Raw genomic sequence first — 22446 nt, 5'->3', positions numbered from 1 at the left:
AGAGAGAGAGAAAGAGAGAGAGAGAGAGAGAGAGAGAGAGAGAGAGAGAGAGAGAGCTTCCTCTGAGCCAGGTAGAAATTCTGAAGCCCCAGCCAGGGAAAAGGAGTTTCAAGATGATGGGCCTTTCCTGGAGGCTGCTGCCTCCAGAAAGTTCAGGAAGGAAGTCAGCCTTTACACTCGCCACGTTGTCAGTTCAATCAGCAGATTCTTTTATTAGCCTCAACTCCAGCAGGCTCCACTCCAAGTGTGTCTCTTTCAAACACCCAGAAGAACAACCAACAACAACTCCCACAAGACCAACCTTCAACAACCAACCCAGAAGACCAACCTCCCTGAGGCCCTTGTCTCTTTCTTTTAAAGACCTTTTTTCTTGCATCACTTCCCCTAATTCCACATCTACCAATTACAGCTGATGCTCTGCTCTAGGACTGCCCAGTGTGAATTTTAAAATCTCCATCTTGCTTGGTCTAGCACCCAAAATTGTGCACACCCACACTACACGGGCATGTGCTAGTCAATGACAAATCAGAAATAACTAACTGCCCATGGGCTGTCCTAAGCCAAGCTTGAGTCACCATTGGCACTTGTGAGGCACAGGAAGTGAGGTAGGGAACAGCCTCTGGAATTCACTCACTTCCTGTGGAGAGAGCTAGGCAGCAGTTCATGCTAGGAGCTTCAGCAGGGAGGAGGCCTGCAGACAGCTTTCCTTCAGATCCATCACGTGAGTCAAGGACTGATTCTCTTCTCTACCTTGGCCTTCAGGCCTAAACTCCCTCTGGCTCAGCCAGAAGGTTGTTAACCTTTTTTCCTTTTCCTCCTCTCTCCTTCACTCCCTGTCCTTTTTTTCTTACTCCCATTGTGATTAAACCACCATAAACTCCATTCTGACTTGAGTGTTTCATTTTAGGAATTTCATAAGTAAATTCCTTGGTGACCATAAATTAATATTATAGCAATCTTTAAAGGTGATTTTCACCAAAACACCAGAAGGCAGTTAGATTCTAATTTGTTACCCACTATCGCACATGTGGGTCACAGACCTCCAACCTCATGATTAAGAGGGAGATTTATACCCTTGGTGATCAGATCTAACATGGGCAGATCTTCCCACTCAACTTTTAAGTACTATGCTTATATTTCTGGGGATTAAATCAACAAATAGACAGGAGATTACAATTCAATCTTCACAATCAAGGAAGAGCTAAGTACCTTCATTGTTATAATCAGGGGAGAGCCAAATCCAATCTTCACAGTAACTCCTTGATGTGCCATCCTCAGGTCCCTGTTCAGGCACCACCTGTAGAGCCTGATGGATACTGATCACACAGATTATTGAATGGTCCCAAAGAGAAGGTGGGGGAGATGAGAAATATACTTGGGACCAAGAGGACAAGAGACAAGCTGATTGCAAATCAATGGTAAGGTTTATTGATTGTGGATTCTATTTTATAGAAAGCCTGAAACAGGCTAAGAACTTATATAAGCTTTCACATACACAATGGCAAGGTAATGATTTACAAGGTGGTACAATGGATCAGGTTTACCTCATCAAATCTAGACAGAGTTTTCTATAGGCTAATAAATCAATATGTAACCTTCTAACCAAGGTTCCCAGAGAATGCATACATCAGTCATTTGGAAGAATATTCAGTTACAGTGGGAGGGGTGGGAAGGAGGATTTTGAAAGCCTCAGGTAAGGAGTGAACTACATGTCTAACTTCAGTTGAGCTATGACTTTGGTTTTACTGAGGGTCTGTGTCCTCCAGAGCTTTGCTCCATGAAGGTTTCCTGGGCTTTGTCCATTACCGAAAATGACAAATGTTAGAATACAGGTAAAAAAAATGAGAACACATATACACTGTTGGTGGAACTGTCATTTTGGACAGCAATGTGGAATTATATCCAAAGAGTTACAAAACTGTGTATACTTGGCAATACCACTATTAGCTTTGTTTCTTAATATGGTCAAGGAAAAAGGAAAAGAACATATATGTTAATAAGAAAAGAGGAAATTTAAAGAATTAAAATAGGTGATGAGGAAATAAACCTATCACTTTTTGTAGATGATATGATGATATACATAGAAAATCATAGAGAATCAACCAAAAAATTTACCAAAATAACTAACAACTTTAGCAGATGCAGGATAGAAAATAAACCCACAAAAATCATCAGCATTTCTCCATACTATGAATAAAGCCCAACAGCAAGAGATAGAAAGAGAAATCCCATTTAAAATAACTGCAAATGATGTAAAATACTTGGGAATCTACCTGCCAAGTCAAACCCAGGAACTGTATGGTCATAATTACAAAACATTTTCACACAAATAAAATCAGATCTAATTAATTGAAAAAAACATTAATTACTCATGGGTAGGCTGAGCCAATATAATAAAAATGACAATTCTTCTTAAATTGATTTACTTAATTCAATCCTATCCCAATCAAACTACCAATAGCAAAATTAATCTGGAAGAACAAAAGACCTAGAATAATAAGGGAATTAATGAAAACGGGGTGGGAATGAAAAGTGACATAGCTACAATGGATCTCAAAGTATATTATAAAGTAGAAACCATCAAAACAATATAGTACTGACTAAGAAATAGAATAGAGGACCACTGGAATACATTAGGCACTCAACATGCAACATCAACAAGTGGCCATAGCAACTTAATGTTTGACAAACCCAAAGATCCAAGCTTTTGGAAGAAGATCTGACTATTTGATAAAAATTGCTGGGAAAACCAGAAAATAGTATGGCAGAAATTAGGCATAGACAAATGCCAAGGTAAAGTCAAAATGGATAAATGGTTTGGAAATAAAGGGTGATATCATAAACAAGTTAGGAGAATGCAAAATAGTTTACCTGTCAGACCTATGGATAAGGGAAGAATTTAGGTCAAAATAAGATATGAAGAACACCATGAGATGTAAAATAATTAACTTTGACTATCTTAAATGAAAATGGGTTTGCACAAACAAAAGAAATGCAACCAAAATTAAAAGGCAAACAACAGGGAAAACAGGCAAACAGGGAAAAATCTCTCTGACAAAGGATTCTTTCTCAAATATATGAAGAATTGAGTCAAATTTATAAGAATACAAAGCATTCTCCAATTGATGAATGGTCAAAGGACATAAATAGCCAATTCTCAGATGAAGAAATTAAAACCATCTTTAGTCATATGGGAAAAAAAATGCTCCAAATCGCTATTGATTAGAGAAATGCAAATTAAAACAACTCTGAGGTCCAAAAAAAAAAAGGAAAATTATAATTGTTGGAAGGGGTGTGGAAAAATTAAGACATTAATACATTGTTGGTAGAGCTATGAACTGATAAAATCATTCTGGAGAGCAATCTGGAATTGTGCCCAAACAGCCATGACCCAAGAATACCACTACTAGGACTATATCCTAAAGAGATTAAAGATAGGAGGAAAGAAGCTATCTGTACAAAAATATTTGTAGTAGCTCTTTTTGTGGTGGAAAAAGTCAAAAATTGAAGAGATGCCCATCAGCTGGAGAATGACTGAACAAGTTGTGGTATATGCTTGTAATGTTATATTATTGTTCCATAAGAAATGTCAAACAAGATGATCACAAAAAAGAAACCTGGAAAGATTTATATGAAGTGATGAAAAGTGAAGTGAGTAGAACCAACCAGAACAGCGTTGTACACTGTAACAAGTGTATGGTGATCTGGCAGTTAATGTTCACAGCAACTCAGTGTTCGATAAACTCAAAGATCCAATCTTTGGGGGAAAGAATTCACTATTTGAACAAAACTATTGGAAAGACTGGAAAGTAATATGGCAGAGAGGCATGGGTTAACATCTCACAAATACACTAAAAAAAAGTCATAATGGATACTTGATCTAGGAATAAGATGTGATGACTGTAAGAGATAAAATTTAGCGTTGTTGACTGAATATATTATACTAGTGGTCACGAAGGATTAATTCAATCCCAATAAAATACTCAAGTCAGTTTGGGATTTTTATTGTGGTTTAATTACAATAGAGGGAAGAAATTAAGAAGAAGAGAGAGAGAGGAAAGAGAATTTAAATTGTTCCAGCAGAGGCTGAGCCAATCAGGAATTCAGAGGCCTAGGCCAAGGGACCTTCTCAATCTAGCTCAGCTACCAGCCACAAGGCCTCCTGCAAGATGAGGGCTCTCCTAAGAGGATAGCATTTTAAGAGGTAAAATAAAAAGGAATCAGCCTAAACCACTCACCAAGCACACTAAGAACTTCTCCCAGTCACCTCACTGCCAAACCAAGATGCAAACCATGCTGCCATGAGCCACACAAGCAAGACAGAGAGCAATGTCTCTGTGAGACACCCCAAGAGAGGAAGTGACATGAAATATATAAACTGTTCTTTATATCACTTCCTGCATCTCACATGTACCAATGGTAGCTTAAGCTTGAATTAGGACAGCCCAGGGGGTCTATCAGTTATTTCTGATTTGTCACGTGCTAGCACATGTGGTCATAAGCCATCCTCCTCACAGTTAATCCTTAAATGGGGTGTATACATTCATGGTTGCTAAAATTCTAAAGACTAAGCAGGGTGGAATAAATCTAAAATTCACACACCATAAACAAATTAAGGGTACATGGAAAAGTTTTTCCTGGTAGACTTATGGATAAAGTAAGAATTTGTGACCAAAAAAAAACCATATAGAACATTACCCAAAAAATGCAATACATAATTTTGATTACATTAAATTAAAAAGATTTTGTATAAATAAAACCAATGCAATCAAGATTAGAAGGGAAACAACAAAGTTGGAGAAAAATTTATAGCAAGTATCTCACATAAACCCTCATTTCTCAAATATATAAAGAACTGAGTCAAATTAATAAGAATACAAAGCATTCTCCAGCCAAGAAATGGTCAAAGGATATGAATGGACTGTTCTCAAAGGAAGAAATTAAAACTATCCATAGTCATGTGAAAAAAAAAGCTTCAAATCACTATTGATAAATGAAATACACATAACAACTTCATACTTATCAGATACCACCTTATACTTATCAGATTCACTAACATAACCAAAAAATAAAATGACAAATGTTGGTGGGAATGTCAGAAAGTTTAGACTCTAATGTCCTGTTGGTGGAATTGTAAACTGATACAACCATTCTGGAAAGCAATATGGAACTATGTAATCAGAATCTGAACCCTAGAACTCTCTTTCCCAGCTTCCCATGTTCCTTCTCATGTTACAAGCTAATGTAGGGAGGATATAAGTTTTGCATAGTTCTGCCCCTTGCTCTCTTTTTCCCTGGTTGAGCTGGGAAAGCAGTCTTTATGCCAGGCAGGAGAATCTACACACATGGGTTTACTTTTAGTTAGATAATTAGGTTTGAACTTCTGTTTCTTTTAGCTTACTTTCTTTCTACTTCAAGTGATTATTAATAAACTTAATAAAACATAATACTTGGAGTTATTGGATATTAATTTAAGCCTTACAAAACCAGGCTCAAATGGCCACAAAACTATGCATACCCTTTGACCCAGCAATACCACTACTGGGTCTGTATCCAAAAACATCTGAGATAAGAGAAAAGGACCTACAAAATATTTTTAGCAGCTCTTTTTGTAGTGGAAAAGAACTGGAAACTGAGGGGTTGTCCATCACTTAGGAAATGAGTGATCAAGTTGTGGTATATAGTTGTGATGGAACACTATTGTACCATAAGGAATGATGAACATGATGAGTTCAGGAAAACCTGGAAAGACTTATGTGAACTGATGCAAAGTGAAGTGAGCACAACTAGGAAAACAATGTATACAGTAACAGAAATATTATATGATGATCAACTCTGAAGGACTAAACCATTATCAGCAAAACCTCCAAGATTAACAAAGGGACTCATGACAAAAATGCTATCCACACCAAGGAAGGTTGAGTGCAGTTCAGAACAGACCATCTACCACTCTATTTCCTTCATGAGATTTCAATTGTATGTATGATGCATGTTTTCTAACATGACATGAGCAAAATAGAAATATGTATTACTTAAAATTGTGAGTATAGTTTACATCATGCTATTCATCACCTCAGGGAGGGGGGAAAGATAGAGAGGGAGAAATTTTGTACTTTAAAATGTAAAAAAAAAATTGTCAAAAATTATTTCTACATGTTAACTGGAAAATAAAATAAATTGGAAAAATAAAAAAAAATTTTAAATGTGTGATGAACAACTGTGAATGGCTTAACTATCATCATCAAGTCAAGGATCTAGGACAACTCCAAGAGACTCATGACAAAGAAAAAGGATATCCTCTGCCATAGAAGGAACAGACCAAGTTCAAATGCAAATTGAAATATGCCATTCTTTATTTCCTCCACGAATTTTTCTCTAGTGTAAGCAATATGTGTTTTCTTTCAAAACATGATAAAAATAGAATTATGTATTGTACTTTAATATATACTATCTATATCATATTACTTGCCTTCTTGGAGAAGAAGGGTGAGAAGGAGTGAGAAAACATGGATTAGCAAAATATCAGAAAATTAATATTAAAATATATTGACATGTAAAGAATCTATATGTTCTAAAATATTTCTAGCAGTTTTATTTGTGGTGGCAAAGAACTAAAAATGGAAGGAATGTCCATCAATTGGGAAATGGCATATAATTGTGATGGAACAATACTACTATGCTATAAGAAATGATGAACAAGTTAATTTTTCAAAAACGTGGAAAGATTTACATTAAATTATGAAAAGCTAAATGAGTAACAAAAATATTATTTGAAGAATAACTTAGATATGTCCTCCTCCAGAGAAAGAAATGATAGCTAGAAACAAGCAAAATTTTGTCTGTGGATAGCTTTATATGTACACTTTTTTTTTTGGCTAAATGATGCCTGCTCTAGTGTGGAGAAGGGAGGGAGCGAGATACCTAGGAGCTTTAATGCAACAAATTAAATGAAAAGAAAAAAAATTAAAGCACATGCACACTCAAAAGTCATATCAAGTTCCTACCCACTAAAAAGCTCTCATGAAATAGTATTCCAATAGCATGAATATTTCAGATAGCTTTTCGAATGTGATCAATAAAGATTTTTAAGATGACTGCATTTTCACCACTATTTTTCTCACCTGGTTGCACGATTCAATGACTTCTCCAACTTCTCCACAATATCCTTGAAAGCCCCATTATCCTACAGTAGCTAATCAGCCTTGATACTCAAACCTCTTTACCCTTGGTTCCTTTACCAGAAGAGTGGAGCCATCAAATCCAAAAACTTTTATATAAGGAAAGAACTCAGCATAAACATCTAAATTTCCTACTTGGCTACACTCCTTTTAAGAGTTCCTGCTCAGGCGCTTCCCCCCATCTTCCTCCTACCTCTACCTGTTCCTGCCCTGCCCCCCCCTCCCCCCAGCTTTTCAGCTTCCTTTTGAGTGTTGTCTTCCACTCTCAGAATATTTCATCTTTTTTCATCTTTGTATACCCAGCACTTAACACAATGCCTGGCATATAGAAGGCACTTAATAAACATTTATTGACTATAAACATAAATAGCACATTGTTTCTTACTATTTGTCCTGAATGAAGTCAAAGGTCATTCCAGTCTACAAGCCAGCCCTCAGTAAGCATCATATTGATACAGACCTGAGCTGGCCTTGGATTCAGGGGGATGTTATGTCAGTCATGCGCTGACATAGCAGTGAGGTCTTCAAGAGAGTCTAGCAAAATCTAATACTGTGGTTAGAAACTGACAATGACAAAAGTAAGTTCCCCAGTCACTTGTAGGTGTCTTCTTAGGCTCATTCTAGAATATTACTGCAGCCCAATCAGCTTAGAGGCAGAGAATTTGTTAGGAAAAATTGCCTTGTTAGCAGTCTAAAAGCTTGAATTATCATTGCTATTCAGGCACAGGCCAAAAGGGGCTTAAGAACAGCTGGACACAACAGGTGGTGGGTTGTAGTTAATTGGAACCCCTTCAGGGTCTTGGGTCTGCTGAATCCCAGGAGGGATACTAATTATTGGAATTACCAGCTGAAGCAACCTGTTTGCATGAAATTCAAATTCACCTCTACCCAACTCTCTCTGGGACCTCTTAAAGGCTCAGGGCTTGAATGATCCTGGAGTTAGAGCTCTTAAGGAATTTCCTAGAAATAACCAATGGGGGCCACAAGATTTTGAAGTCTTGAGCAGGTTTGTGGAAAGGCCCCATCTCCCTGGAACCACAGCTAGCCTGGCAAAGTAAATCACATCCTACAGAGAGAAGATTCCCATTCTCATTCCTGTGAAATGTGTTATGAATTATAACCCTTCTAGTAACTTTGTTGTGAGATCAGAACAAGGCAACATCAGCTCACAAACTGCTTTTATGTTCCTGAAGCAAAAGTTAAACCCTTCCATGATAATGATCAGAACCAGATCTTTACATCTTCTATGACCTGCCTAAAATTCTAACATCCTGTAACTCATAATCTTAGGAGTCATTTGGATAAAGAAATGGTGGTATAACCAGGGAGGTTCCAGTGGAATGATGACACTGGACCCAATATCTTAAGGGACAAAGCCATTCCAACTTGATTAATACTCTTGAGTGTAGGGACTTGAAGATCTTTTTTTATACCCCTAACCCAGTGCTTATCACAGTGCCTGGCATATAGTAAATATTTAACAAATGCTTGTTTTCTTAATTAAACTCTTTTAAATTAATAAGAATGTTTTTCCTTTCCCCCTTTCTTTTCCTTTCATTGGAAAAAATAATACCCTTGTAACAAATATGCAGTCAAGTAAAACAAATTCCCACCTCTGATGATGAAAAATGCTACCCATTTCCTAATTGATAGAAAAAGCAATAGATTAATGAAGGTTTCTTGACTGACTGTTGATTCAGTCCCTAAAGGAGGTCTCTTGATACAATATAGTCATAAACTTGAGCTTGAATTTCAATTCTTTGCCTTTTATATTGGACAAGTGACTTAACCTCTCTTGGCCTTAGATTGCTCATCTATAAGATGAGAGAGTGGCTTCTAAGGTGTCTTCCAGTTCTTATCTATAATCCTATAATTCTTTACTGTAATTATAGTTCATGAATCCCTGCTGCTCATTAAAGGTAAATCTATGACTTCAGATTCTTTTGTTTGTTTTCTTTTCATCTAATTGGGGTTCCTAGTACAGTGTCCTCTTGTGCACAGTGTGACTTGTTATGAGCAAAAGGTCCGGTAATTTTAACTTAAAAGTATTATGGTTTCCTATGACTTGAAAACTTCCCAAATATAAAATGAGGGACATATGATTGTACAGCAATTGTCCTGAAAAATAACTGGAGATTTTTTGGGGACTACAAGCTCAATATGAATCAAAAATGTGATAAAGTTTTCCCTAATAAAACCTAATGGAAACTTGGGATCCATTAAGAGATATATAGCTTCTAGAAATTGAGAGATGATTATCCCACTGTACTCTATTCTCATCAGACCTCATTAGGAATATTGTATTGTGAAAAGTGAATCAACCTTTCTTTGTTTGTTAGTCAGCAACTTTTAAATTCATCAATCAAGAACTTAAAGTACCCTTACCAGTCACTAAGTAGGAGATTTCACAAGTTACTTGCTAGAGCAGGTGACAACAGAAGCCACTGCCCTGGGCAGTGCTAGGCAAATTGAAAGACTGAAATTGGTTCCTGTAAAGTGGAGGAAGGAACAGGAAGTGATGTGGAAGAAAAGGACTATAAAAAGTCCTGAACTTCCTATTCAGAGGATCTTTGCCTTAGATCTTTGGCTTGGACCTTGGGCCTGACTTTTGGTTTGGACTTTGGCTTCACTTTTGAATCTCAGTTTTGGACTGCTTGACTTCACCTGCCTTTGGAGACTGCATCGGGGAGCTGGGTGAGTAGCCAACCTTCCTTTCCTGGCTTCTGGAGAGATTAGTTCCAGAGAGACTTTCCTTTCTGGGCTTCCTTACAGAGAGGCTTTCCTTTCCTGGAGGAGGCTGTATTGGTAAAACCCTTGCTGAAGACACCACGGGACTTCTGGTTGAGAATACTGGAAAATTCACATGGGGTCAAGGGCCATGGTAAACATTGCTAGGGCTGAGCCCCACACCAGAGCAGTGTTTAGGGTGATAGGTTAGATAATTCTCTACTCTCTTCTTACATTTTCCTACTTTCACTCTTTCCACCTCTTTCTAAATAAAGTTACTAAAAATCATTTTCACTTGTTATAATATCTTTAAATCAGCAACCACAATATTACTTTAGAATTCTTGTATTAGGATAAAACCTAAATTTTAAATTCTTACAGTATTCAGGTCTAGACAAGCCATTTTGTTATTGTAAGGGTTAAATTTAATGGTTGGACAATAATTTTATGAAGCCCTACTAAGACAGCTTGCCATTTTCTTTTCCATATAAATTTATAGATGAGGAACTAAGACAAGCAGGGTTAAATGACTTGCCCAGAGTCACACACCTAGTAAGTATCTGAAATTGTGTGGTTGCCAATATTTATATCTCAAGTCAGAAATTTATTTACAAATATATGCAATAGAGAAGAAACAATAAAGAAAGAGAAATGTGAGGGGGTTAGAGAGGTTATGTATCCTATCTTAATCCAGGTAGAGATTAATTAGCTCTCAACCAGGAAGGCTGGTGGTGAGTAACCACAAGGCCTCCTCCAAGATGGAAGCTAGTCTCTCCAAAAACTAGGAAAGGAGTCAGCCTTTTCACTCACCCCACAAAGTAGTCCAGGAGTCAAAGTCCAAGTTGAAGCCAAACTCCAAGCCCATGATCCAAGCTGCAGTCTCCAGCAAAGTTCCCTCAAAGACTCTCTCCAATCAGGAAACTATCACCACAAGACTGACTCAAGCTGAAGGATTCATGGCTTTTATGGTGCTAGCACTGCCAAAGGGGCAGTGTTTGTGGGAACCAGTTTTCACCTTCTGGAGCAGTGAACTCTTATCAAAGGCCTTTGAAAGTGTCAACTCTGATCATAGGATTCACAAGTTTATGGAATTGTCACCCATTGTAGTGACTTGCAAACTCCTCCATCTAGTTCAAGCTTTTGTTGGTTCAATACAAAAGTGGGCAAAGGAGAGTTAATCCTGTCTTGACAGGATTAACTAACAATCTAGTAAGGTACTAAGTAGGGGTACTTAAACTCTAATTTAACCATGTGTTAACTCAAAATATACACAGAGGATAAAGAATTCCCTTTTATAAGTATAAACTCAAAAAAGAGAGCAAAGAATTCCCTTTCACAATTAAAATGTAAGTTCCTTAAATGTAAGCCTCTTCAGGGTGGGAAAGGTTTGGTTTTTTTTAATCTATATTTCTTAGCCCAGCACCTGATACATAATAAATATCTAATAAATGCTTTATGTATATATCCAGTGCCTAGCATAGTACCTAGTACATAATAATTGCTTATTAAGTCAGTCAGTCAAGTCAACAAGCATTTATTAAGCACTTAGTATGTGACAGACACTATATTAAGTACAATTCAAGAAGGATATTGATAAGCTAGTGGGTGTCCAGAGGAAAGCAACCAGAATGTTGAAGAGCTCTGAGTGCATGTCATATGGAGACTGATTAAAGAAACTGAATATCTTTAATCCAGAGAAGATTCAAGAAGAGATATGATAGCTGTCTTCAAATATTTAAAAGGTTGTCATGTAAAAGAAGAATTAAACATGTTATGCATGGTCCCAGAGGGATAAGGAAATTGCAAAAAGACAAATTTGAGTTTGATGTAGGGAAAAACTTCTGAACAATTAGAACTATCCAAAAGTGGAATAGAATCTTTCTTTCTTTTTTTTAATAGAATCTTTCAAGAGGTGGTAGGGTGCCTCTCCTTGGAGATCTTCACACAGGAGCTAGATGACCACTTGTTCATTCACATATTCTGTGGTCCTGCGTTATCTCCATTTGATTCAGCAAATGTTCATCAAGTGCTGACTACGTACAAGGCACCATCCTAAGCAATGAGGTAAAAAGATTTTATACATTAATTATCTATACATGTGAATATATTATTGTTGTTTTTCAGTCATGTCATACTCTTTATGATCCAATGGGGGGTGGGGTGGATTTCTTAACAAAGATACTAAGACAGCTTGCCATTTTCTTTTCCATATCAATTTATAGATGAGGAACTAAGGCAAGCAGGGTTAAATGACTTGCCCAGAGTCACACATCTAGTAAGTATCTGAGACTGGATAAAGACGAGTTTTCCTAATTACAAGTCCAGTACTTTAGAAACCGTGCCACCTAAGTTCCCGGTGTGTGTGTGTGTGTGTGTGTGTGTGTGTGTGTGTGTGTGTGTGTGTGTGTAGTTTTCACTACCATGGTTCTACTCTTGCCAATGAAGTAAAATTATACTAAAAGTGAAGAATTGAGGAAGAAAGAAACCCCATGCTATCTCAACTCCCCCAACAGTGGCTTCCAGAACCGAGATAATAGTAGAAAGAACAGAGGATGTGATCTCGGGAGACCTGGTGCAAATTCAGCTCCTAGTAGCTCACCCAACTGGTTAAGTCATTTAACCACATGCACCTCAGTACCTTCATTTTTAAAACTGAAAAATTAATATCTGCAAGTGTGCTTTCAAGATTGAGAGAAAATGCTTTATAAAAGAGAAGGAATCCTTTTTTTGATAATATATCATTTAATTTAATTTTCAATTTATAAGTATCTATCTTTACCTCTTCCCACCTAACCCTCAATTTAAGAGAAAACATGAAAAAGAAAACCCTTGTAATAAATATGCATAGTCAAGCAAAACCAATACCCACGTTGTCCATGTCTAAAATCTGTCTTATTCTGCCTCTTGAGTACCTCACCTTTCCAGCAAGATGGGCAGCACAGATCATCATCATTTGAGGAAATAACCTAAGCCAGGTACCTTGCAGACCCCAAAATCAAAGGTAAGAGATAAAAATATTGTTATTTCTATGCAAATAACTGGAGATATGGAAGAAGAAATGGGAAAGAGAGGAGAAAGAGAGCTGAATGGGAGGAAAGAGGTCCAGGTACCACCTTTCAAAGAGCCAAGGGGAAGATGCCTCTACAGGGTCTCAGTACCTCCCTCCTAGGTTTGTTGTGAGAGTTAAATGAGAGAATATTTGTAAGGCATATAACACAGTGCCTGGTACCTTGTAGGTGCTGAATAAGTGTTTGCTCTCTTCTTCCCTACAGCTCCTGCCACTGAAAAAGTAGCTAAAGACTGTACTAATGTTGCAGAAAGGGAATTTAGGGTGCTTGGGAGATAGGAAGACTACTGGTATGACAAAAGGTAGTAGATGGAGAAATCTGGCTGCCACTTGGTGTAAGGGGATAAACAAAGAGTATGTTTCTTAGAATGAGAAAATCACAAAGTATGTGCAGAGAGAGAATGGGATTGCTAGAGGTTAGAAAGCATCAAGTCAACATCGCCCATAGAACTATGGCCTTGAGTTTCCTTCTCTTTGTGTCAGTTTTGTAACATGTAGGAGGTATTCCCCAATGAGTGTTGTTCCTTCCCTTTCTCTCATTTCCCCCCAATGCCTCCTATTGTGATGGAACATGATGTATACTAGTGCAGGGAACAAGCAATGATAATGCTATGGTATCTGGACCAGCTTCCAATTGTCTAAGCCGAGCTTTCTGTGGGATCTTGTCCTTAGAGAAAGGAGGACCTTGGCCAGCATGACAACAATTCATTAAAGCTGGCCCTTTGATAAATAACTGCATCTGGGAACACAGTATTCTTTTTATTTTTTTTCCCTCAGAGCTACAGAGAGGCCCTTCTGATCCTTGTCACCAAGGGAAAGAAGTATATGAATATTTGAGCTGCCTCAAACCCTGTGGCTGAGAATCTTACCTAGAATAGACAAATCACTAAATGACCTAGAGACCCAGAGCTAAGTATTCAAGGGTACTGGGCAGCTGGGGAAATGGCCCTAAATGGGAAAGTGATATGTAAGGTGTTCTATCAATCATTAGTGCTTAGAAAGCACTTACATAAGGGCAGCAAGAAGGCTCTGTGAATAGAGAGTCAGGCCTAGAGACAGGAGGTCCCAGGTTCAAATCTGGCCTCAGACACTTCCTAGCTGTATGACCCTGGGCAAGTCACTTAACCACCATTACTTAATCCTTAGTGCTCTTCTGCCTTGAAACCAATACTTAGTGTCTATTCTAAACAAAAGGTAAGGTTTTAAAAACAAACAATTTTTTTATTCATTCAGCATGTATTAATCACATGTATACAAGTCACTGTGCTAGAGACACAAAGGCAAGACTAAATGGTTCTTGCTCTGAAAAAGCTTACATTCTATTGGAGGGAGGCAGATAGACAAGAATGATAACATTTACACATAGAAGTATCTACAGAGTATCTATAAAATAAATACAGGGCATCTTAAGACTGAAAAGATACTGGGATGGGAGTCAAGATCAGGAAAGGTTTCATGTAAAAAGTGGTTTTTGCTTTGAGTTTCAAAGGAAACAAAAGATTTTAAGAGGCAAAAGTGAGAAAGAATGTATTCCAGGGATAGGGGACAGTCAACAAAGGCTCAGGAAAAGAAAAATGGAGTATTGTGAAGAGCAGTAAGAATGCCAATATGGCAGAAACAAAAAGAATATGAAAACTAATTTCTCATGCTTGATACTTTGGGTCAGAGCTAATCCTGGTCACAAAGCACCAAGGAAGAAAAGAGAGGGAGGGAGAAATCAATAAATCAATCAATATTTATTATGGATCTACAATGTGCCAGGCAATGTATGATAGGGAGGGAGGAAGGGAGGGAGAGAGAGAGATTGAGTGAGACAGACAGACAGACAGACAGACAGACAGACAGACAGAGAAGGGGAGAGAGAGAGAGAGAGAGAGAGAGAGAGAGAGAGAGAGAGAGAGAGAGAGAGAGAGAGAGATTGAGTGAGAAAGAGAGAGATTTCTCCTGAGACAAGAAGTACACACTCATTTTGTTCTTCTGCCTCTGATTGCTCCCAACCTGGATGGGCAAGTATGCAGCTAGGTTCTAGCCTGTATACCTTTCTCCTAGAAGATAAATGAATTGAATGGTGGAGGTACTTGATAATAATGGTCAAATATATCAAAAGGGGAGCAGCTCCACTACACCCTATCTTCTGAGCAGATAGGAGCAAAGTACCATGCTGACCTCCAACCAACAGGTAAATGAAATGGCAGCCTGCCAAGGGGTTGTCGCCAATACTGATGCTAGTGTCAGCATCTGCGGAATCACAGGCAACCTGGGCTCCTGGCAGCCTCTGGTCTTTTAGGCAGCTGAACACTGAGTCAGCTCCTTCACCTTGAGGGACCAAGGAGAGGTGGGTCCAACCTGTCTTAAGGGAGATGATTTGCACAATTGAAATTGGAAGTATTCTCTGCCTTCTCTCCTTGAATATCTGAAATATAGAGGGGCTACAGGCAAGAGAAAAGACAAATCTCAGAGAAGAAGGAGCTGATGGAGGGGTGAAGGAGTTAGTAGGGAGACAATACATCTATCAGGTTTGCTCAGAGTCCTGATACGGAGTGTTTATCATTTTCTGTCCTAAAACACTGAGCTCTGCACTAGGGCACTCTGCTTTATTGACTCCATGCCCACCTGTACAGACACAACAAAACAGAATACACTAAAATCTAGGAGTGTAAAAAGAAACCTTCTCTGCAACTGAGCTCAGTGATAACAAAGAAAATTGAATTAAGGAAACAAGAACTGCCCTACCAACTACCATCATATGCTGCGAAGTAGCTGGCTGATTGAATCCTCGAGTTTCCGTTTCTTCATCTGTTATATGGAGCTTCAAAAAAAAACCCACAGCAATCACAGAATTCTCAAGTGGACCTAATAAGAGACAATAAGTAAATGAGACTTGAAAAACATAAAATATCATAAGGATTTAGAGTTGCACTAAGTCTAACTTCTCTTTTCTTTTTGGGAAAAGTCATGTACTCCTCTTGAAGACAAACTAATGTGGTTGACTCTTTGGAAAAAGCAAACAAACTCTTACTTTTTATCTTAGAATTGATACTTAGTATCAGTTCCAACAGAGATAAGTGGTAAAAGCTAGGAAAACTGTGGTTAAGTGACTTGCCCAAGGTCACACAGTTAGGAGTCTCTGAAGTCATATTTGAACCAGGACCTCCTTTCTCTATGTCTGTCTCCCTATCCACTGAATCACTTAGCTGCTCCTGTGCAGTAATTCTTATCCCTACTGGTCCATTGCTTTGAGGGGAAGAATCTACTAATATCCTTTGTGCCCTGGGCAAGATAATTGTCCTCTCTGGGCTTCTGTTGTCTCATCTTTTTTTTTTTTAAACCTTTACCTTCCATCTTGAAATCCATACTATATATTGGTTCCAAGGCAGAAGAGCAGTAAGGGCTAGGAAATGGGGGTTAATGACTTGCTCAGGGTCACACAGTGTGAACCTTAAAATTCCCAGACCCTACTTCATAAGATTGGATTAGACCATTCCCCATTTGGGCAGTGAACTCTACTTAGATCAGGAATGTGAGAACTCACCTGCTTAAGTCTGCCCTAGGGGAAGATAAAGTTGTAAACTCTTTTCTGAACAATGAAAAGTACTTAAACCCATACTTAAGCCATGCCTATTTTAGGGACTAATACAAAAAGGGAGCTAAGTACCTATAAAGGTCAGGCAACTTGTGAACTTACAAGAGCAAAGAGGTGAAAACTTACTCAGAGATTCTAGTCTACTCAGGTGTGAATTACTCAAAAGATTAGTCTACTCAGGTGTGAACTAAGAATGGTCTGTCCTTTGAAAAACATCTACTGTGATTGGTAGATGTAAGGACTTAGGGGAGGTGACATAGGAGAAAATGCCCTTTAAATAGGAGCACAGATAGGAGCTCAAGGGATTTTCTGAAACATTCAGTTCGAGGATTGAGCTGGTGAAGGCAGCTGAGATGGAGCTGGCCTGGTGTCACTGGAATCCTTGCTTGGACAAATCTTGTGGTGAGTGATTAAGGACTGACTGATCTTTTCTCTTAGGGCTTAGGCCTGGGTTGGCCAGGACCTGGCCAGGGCCGGCTTATCCTTTTCTCATTATTCCCCCTTTTCTCTCTTTCTCTCCTTTTCATTAATTCCTCATTTGTATTAACTAAAATCTCTATAAAACCCAGCTGACTTGGGTATATTTGAATAATTGGGAATATTTCCCTGGCGACCACCTTATATTTGATTTAAAAACAAAACACTGTAGTGAAAACATATTTCCTGCAGTCACAACTTACTCATCCACTCTTTATATCTATCACAATTTAAGTCTTCCACTATTTTAATTGCCACAGTTTATGGCCTCAACCATTTATTATATTACAACAGCTAGGAAGTGTCTGAGGCTAGATGTGAACCCCAGGTCCTCCCATCTCTAGGCCTGACTCTTCATCCACTGAGCCATCAGCTGCCCCCTTGTCTCATAATTAAGATAAGGAAAACCATACCTCATTAGAGAAGCTTAAGGTGGGCAGAGGCAGCCCAAGTCATGTTTCTAATCTATTGCAAAGCCTCACCCAGAGCCTGAGGATTCAAATAAATCATAAAAATACCCAAACAACCCCCAGGTAAAAGGCAAGCTGCAAGTCAGCAGGGTGCAGTCTAGAAAATTAATGCCCATAGCACAGAAATTAAAAGCAATAGGCAAGGAAGGTTTCCTGGGGTCTTGAGTCCTCCGTGAAAGTCCTGAAACTCGTTTTATGTCCTTGCCTGAAGTTCCACAGCTGGGTCAATACACTTGGAAGCAAATTTAACTTGAAACTGCCCTGGACCCACTGCATGGTTTCATAGCCCCAGTTTTGGGGTACAGAAGTGTAAGGGTTAACTCAAGCCTCCCTGGTCCCACTAGTGTCCTGACCATAACAAGGAGGTGATCCCAGAAAGTGCCGATCAGCCTGAACTGAGGGACCTCCCATGGACCTGGCTAGGCACTCTGGCTCCTTGCTGAGTAGCAGATGCCTGGCCCTCTGCTGCCTCATTCTTAAGATAGTGATAATTATGCCTAAAAATCAGGGAAAGAAAGAAAGAAAGAAAGAAAGAAAGAAAGAAAGAAAGAAAGAAAGAAAGAAAGAAAGAAGAAAGAAAGAAAGAAAGAAAGAAAGAAAGAAAGAAAGAAAGAAAGAAAGAAAGAAAGAAAGAAAGAAAGAAAGAAGAAGAAAGAAAGAAAGAAAGAAAGAAAGAAAGAAAGAAAGAAAGAAAGAAAGAAAGAAAAGAAAGAAAGAAAGGAGGGAGGGAGGGAGGGAGGGAGGGAGGGAGGGAGGGAGGGAGGGAGGGAGGGAGGGGAAGGAAGGAAGGAAGGAAGGAAGGAAGGAAGGAAGGAAGGAAGGAAGGAAGGAAGGAAGGAAGGAAGGAAGGAAGGAAGGAAGGAAGGAAGGAAGGAAGGAAGGAAGGAAGGAAGGAAGGAAGGAAGGAAGGAAGGAACCAAGAGAGAGAGAGAAAGAGAGAGAGAGAAGAAGAGAAAGAGAGAAAGAATGGGAAGGAGAGGAGAGAGGAAGAAATAAGGATACCAAAGTGGTTCCCCATTTCCTTGTACAGCTCATATTATGAATGAGGCCAACATGGTTAAGTGACTTGCTTAGGGTCATATAGCTAGTAAGTATCTGAGGTCAAATTTGAACTCAGGTCTTCCTGACTCCAGGCCCAACACTCCACTATGCTACCTACCTTCCCCATTTAGTAAAAATGGTCTACTATACAAACATGAATATCTCATGTTTTTATAACACTGTTTTCAAAACATTTCCTTCATCACAAACCTCTAAGAAGGGTAATATAAGTATTATTGAACCCATTTTACATGTAACAAGCTAAAAGGAAGAGAAGTTAAAGTGACAGAACTGAGACTTGAATTCAATCCCTCTGACCACTCTGACTCTTGTAACTATACCATGCTGTCTCTCAGTGTGGGATATCTAGCATTGTTTCTTCTCAAAAAAAAAAAATCCCTAACATACAGAGCCCCCCTGCAGGGCATCTTATTAACATGCACATTCTCTTACATACTGCTCTACTCTAGTGTGTCCTCATACACTAAATTTCACACACACACACACTGACCCACAATAGCTAAAAATCCTAGAACACCTACTATAGGACATCTAGGTTGCCCAGTGGCTAGTGCACCAGGCTTGGAGTCAGGAAAATGAGTTCCAAACTAACCTCAGACACTTACTAGCTGGGTGACAATGGGCAAATCACTTAACATCCTTGTCTCTGTTTCCTCCTCTATAAAATGATCTGGAGAAGGAAATAGCAAACCACTCTGGTCACCTTCCTTCCTCCATCCACTACTTCTTATAGGAAAATCCCAAATGGGGTCACAAAGGGTGGAACACAACCGAAACAACTGAACAACAGCAATAGCGCCTACCATGTGCAAGCTACCGTCCTGTACTTTATAAATAGTATTTCAATTGATCCTCACAACTGAGAAGTAGGTGCTATTATCCCCATTTTACAGGGAATGAAACTGAGTCAGTGGTTGAGTGATTTGCTCAGGGTCACCCAGCTACTTAGTGCCTGAGGCCAGATTTTAGCTTGGATCTTCCTGACTCCAGACTCAGGACTAATCCTCTGCACCACCAGCTGCCCCTGCACTATGGAACTGTTTAATACACACCAAAAAAAAAAAATTCATCAGAATGTCTCCTTGTACACATATATAGTTGCAAATGTCATCCACTTTCAGATTAACTTCATTTGTTCCGTATAGATCTTCTAGGTATCAGAATTATCTATGTGTTGTTCTCTTCCCCACCAACAGATTTTTTGGCTTTCTTTGTGTGCCCAACTACATTCAGTGCCTTGCACATGAGAGTAAGTAAATTCTTGTCTGATTAATACACTCAGAAATTGTATATTATTGCACACACCCCTGCCCCTGCATAAAATCTAGTCATACACACATTTATGTTGCAGGATGTCTTATTACACACACACACACACACACACACACACACACTCTGCCACATCAACCAATTCCAGTGCTTAAAGCAAGTGCCAAGAAACAATCCCAAAGCAAGTAGCACAAATCAGCTTTATAAGACAAATTCAGTTGAGTAGGTGGACCCTGGAGAGAAACTTTAGAGTGAAAGGCACAAAGCTTGATAAGGGGCAGAATCCCTGGAGAAGATTATGTCCTTGTGGGAAGAAGGCAAAGACCTGGGGACAAAAAGAAGCCCCTTCTGTGGAGGCTGCCCCAAAGGAGAGAACAGGGTTGGACAGCACCAGACTCATGAGAAATTCAATGGAGACCTTGCTGCTAATCACAGTCTAATAGAATCCTATTTTAATTAATCATTCTTGCTAGCTAAGTGCTTCATTCAGCTATTTATCCCTGCTGATAAATTACAAGGGTTGTCAATACCCTTTGAATTTCAGTGTCCTGGATCAAAGTTCCAGTTGCCCCATCCTAGTTAGGATGCTATATACATATACAGCCTTCCAAGAAGATGGGGGTTCAGGAGGGTCAGGGTGGGGGAATCAACTCTGCTTTATTAGTTCTAATCTTTGGTTAGTATCCACTCCAGTGGTGGTTTTAGAAAAGCCTAGAAAGTGGAGAGTAGCAACCTTGTTTTCAATTATGACATATGAAGAATATTAGCAATCAGCATTAATTCACTGGTTTTAAGAAAAAATATTTCAATTAATATACTTTTAAACATTATTGGACTTTTAAAATATTATAAGATTATATTGTATATAATTTATATAATTATAATACTATTTAATATTTTTACAAGCTTTATCTTTGAATATACCAACTCTCCATGTACAAATATTAAGAAGACAAAGCAATTTCACCTTGAACCAAAGATTCTACTAAAGACTCGCTATGCCTCAATTCATTCCACTATCTTTTTTAAAGTATTTTTTTCAGCCACACCAACTCATAAAGACTATTTGCTAAGATGGAAAGGTGGCTAAGGTCTTGGAGAAGGAACACTCACAAAAATCCTGGTACTTTCAGGTCCTGAAGTATGTAGGTTTTTTGCCTCTAAACTCCTTCAGGTTAGTAAGCATAGAGAAAACAATGATTTTCTTACAGAAGGTGATAAACATATAGTCATTATTCAAATGTTGATCATTTGTTGATGGCAGAAAAGACTCAGCCTTGGACAAGTATCTAGCAGTTCCAAACTTCCCTGCATTTTATAAAAAGATTCATTGTTTAAGAAGTATTGAATTCAGAGTGACATTCTTTCAGCTACCAAGTGAACATCCAGATGTTCATTCATCTCTCAGTTCAGATATCCACAAAAGCAAAATCCAGTTCTCTAGCTTTTCTCAAACATTAGTAAATTTCTGTTGCTCAGCTTCTCCAAAAGCCCTGCTCTTGGCCCTCTTTTCTTTACATTCTTTTTTCAGGCATTTCCTCATCTCCTAATAAAGATCACATAATGGCCTAAAAATTTCAGGGCATATTGCTTTTTGTAGAAGTCTTTTAATAGGTTAAGTAAGATGTTTTGTTCCAGGGCAGTTAGATAGTTCAATGGATAGACAGCCAGGCCTGGAGTTGGGAGGACCTGGGTTCAGATTTGGCCTCAAACACTTCCTCTAAGAGTGTGACTCTGGGAAAGATTCTTAACCCCAATTGCCTTACCCTTTGTGAACTTTAGATTACTCCACCCTACTTAGTCTAACAAAAACAGGAATGTCTACACCCATACTTAAGGATTAAGTATTTAGGAGGATGGCCTATGACAGACCTGTGCTAGCAAATGACAAATAAGAAACAACTGACAGACCCCTGTTCTGTCCTAAGTCAAGCTTAAGCTACCATTGGTACATGTGAGATACAGGAAGTGATGTAAAACCATCTCTATATTTCCTGTCACTTCCACTCTCTGGCCTCTTTGATGGTGGAGAGGTGGCTGTTGGAGCATGCTGAGCATTTCAGCATCTTGGGTGGCAGCTGCTATTGTCCAGTTTTAGCAGTGAGTTTTCCTTTTTATTTTATTTTATTTGGGATATTCCCTGGTGACCAAAAATAATTTAGATTAGGTCACAACCCTAAAATTATCCTTACAACTTACTACTCCTCTGAGTTGGAACTGGTACCTAGTATTTAAGTATCTAAGACAGAAGGTAAGTGTGTTTAAAAAAAAAAGGAAGTAAGAAAGATATGTTCCTCAGTGTACAGCTAAGTCTGGATATAGCTTTGGTTAAGGGTAACAGACGAACACACAGAAACTTTCCACCTCAAGGAAGATGCCTTAAAGGCTACCCAGGAAGGAAGCCCTAATCACCAAACTCTAAAAGCCCATTCTCTCTCAGGAGCCAAGGCTTGCCTCTGATTATTAGGCTGCCTTACATATTCAGACCCAATTTATGGTGGAAAGAATTATTCACTGGTCATTTAGAAGAAAGTTGTTTAATTTATTGTACACTTCAAGGGCATGTCTAAAAAAGTTCCTCTAGCTGTGAAAACAACATAAATGTTCAATATT

At 38.6% G+C, this 22446-nt stretch overlaps 1 long non-coding RNA gene across 2 annotated transcripts; it reads left to right on the top strand.

The window, feature by feature from the left end:
* The first annotated feature begins 443 nt into the window (after positions 1-443).
* LOC103106043 (uncharacterized) lies at positions 444-12906 on the top strand. Of its 2 annotated transcripts, none has more exons than XR_470092.2 (4): positions 444-721; positions 1279-1418; positions 11805-11969; positions 12815-12906. It is a non-coding gene; the product is annotated as an uncharacterized LOC103106043 (long non-coding RNA). The 2 variants fall into 2 exon arrangements; XR_008913393.1 differs by lacking the exon at positions 12815-12906 and adding an exon at positions 12128-12417.
* The last annotated feature ends 9540 nt before the right edge of the window (positions 12907-22446 follow it).

This window comes from Monodelphis domestica, chromosome 7 (genome assembly GCF_027887165.1).
Source record: "Monodelphis domestica isolate mMonDom1 chromosome 7, mMonDom1.pri, whole genome shotgun sequence".
Lineage (NCBI taxonomy): Eukaryota > Metazoa > Chordata > Mammalia > Didelphimorphia > Didelphidae > Monodelphis > Monodelphis domestica.
Note: the sequence above shows the minus strand (reverse complement) of the source record. Positions and strands in the feature narration are given on the sequence as shown.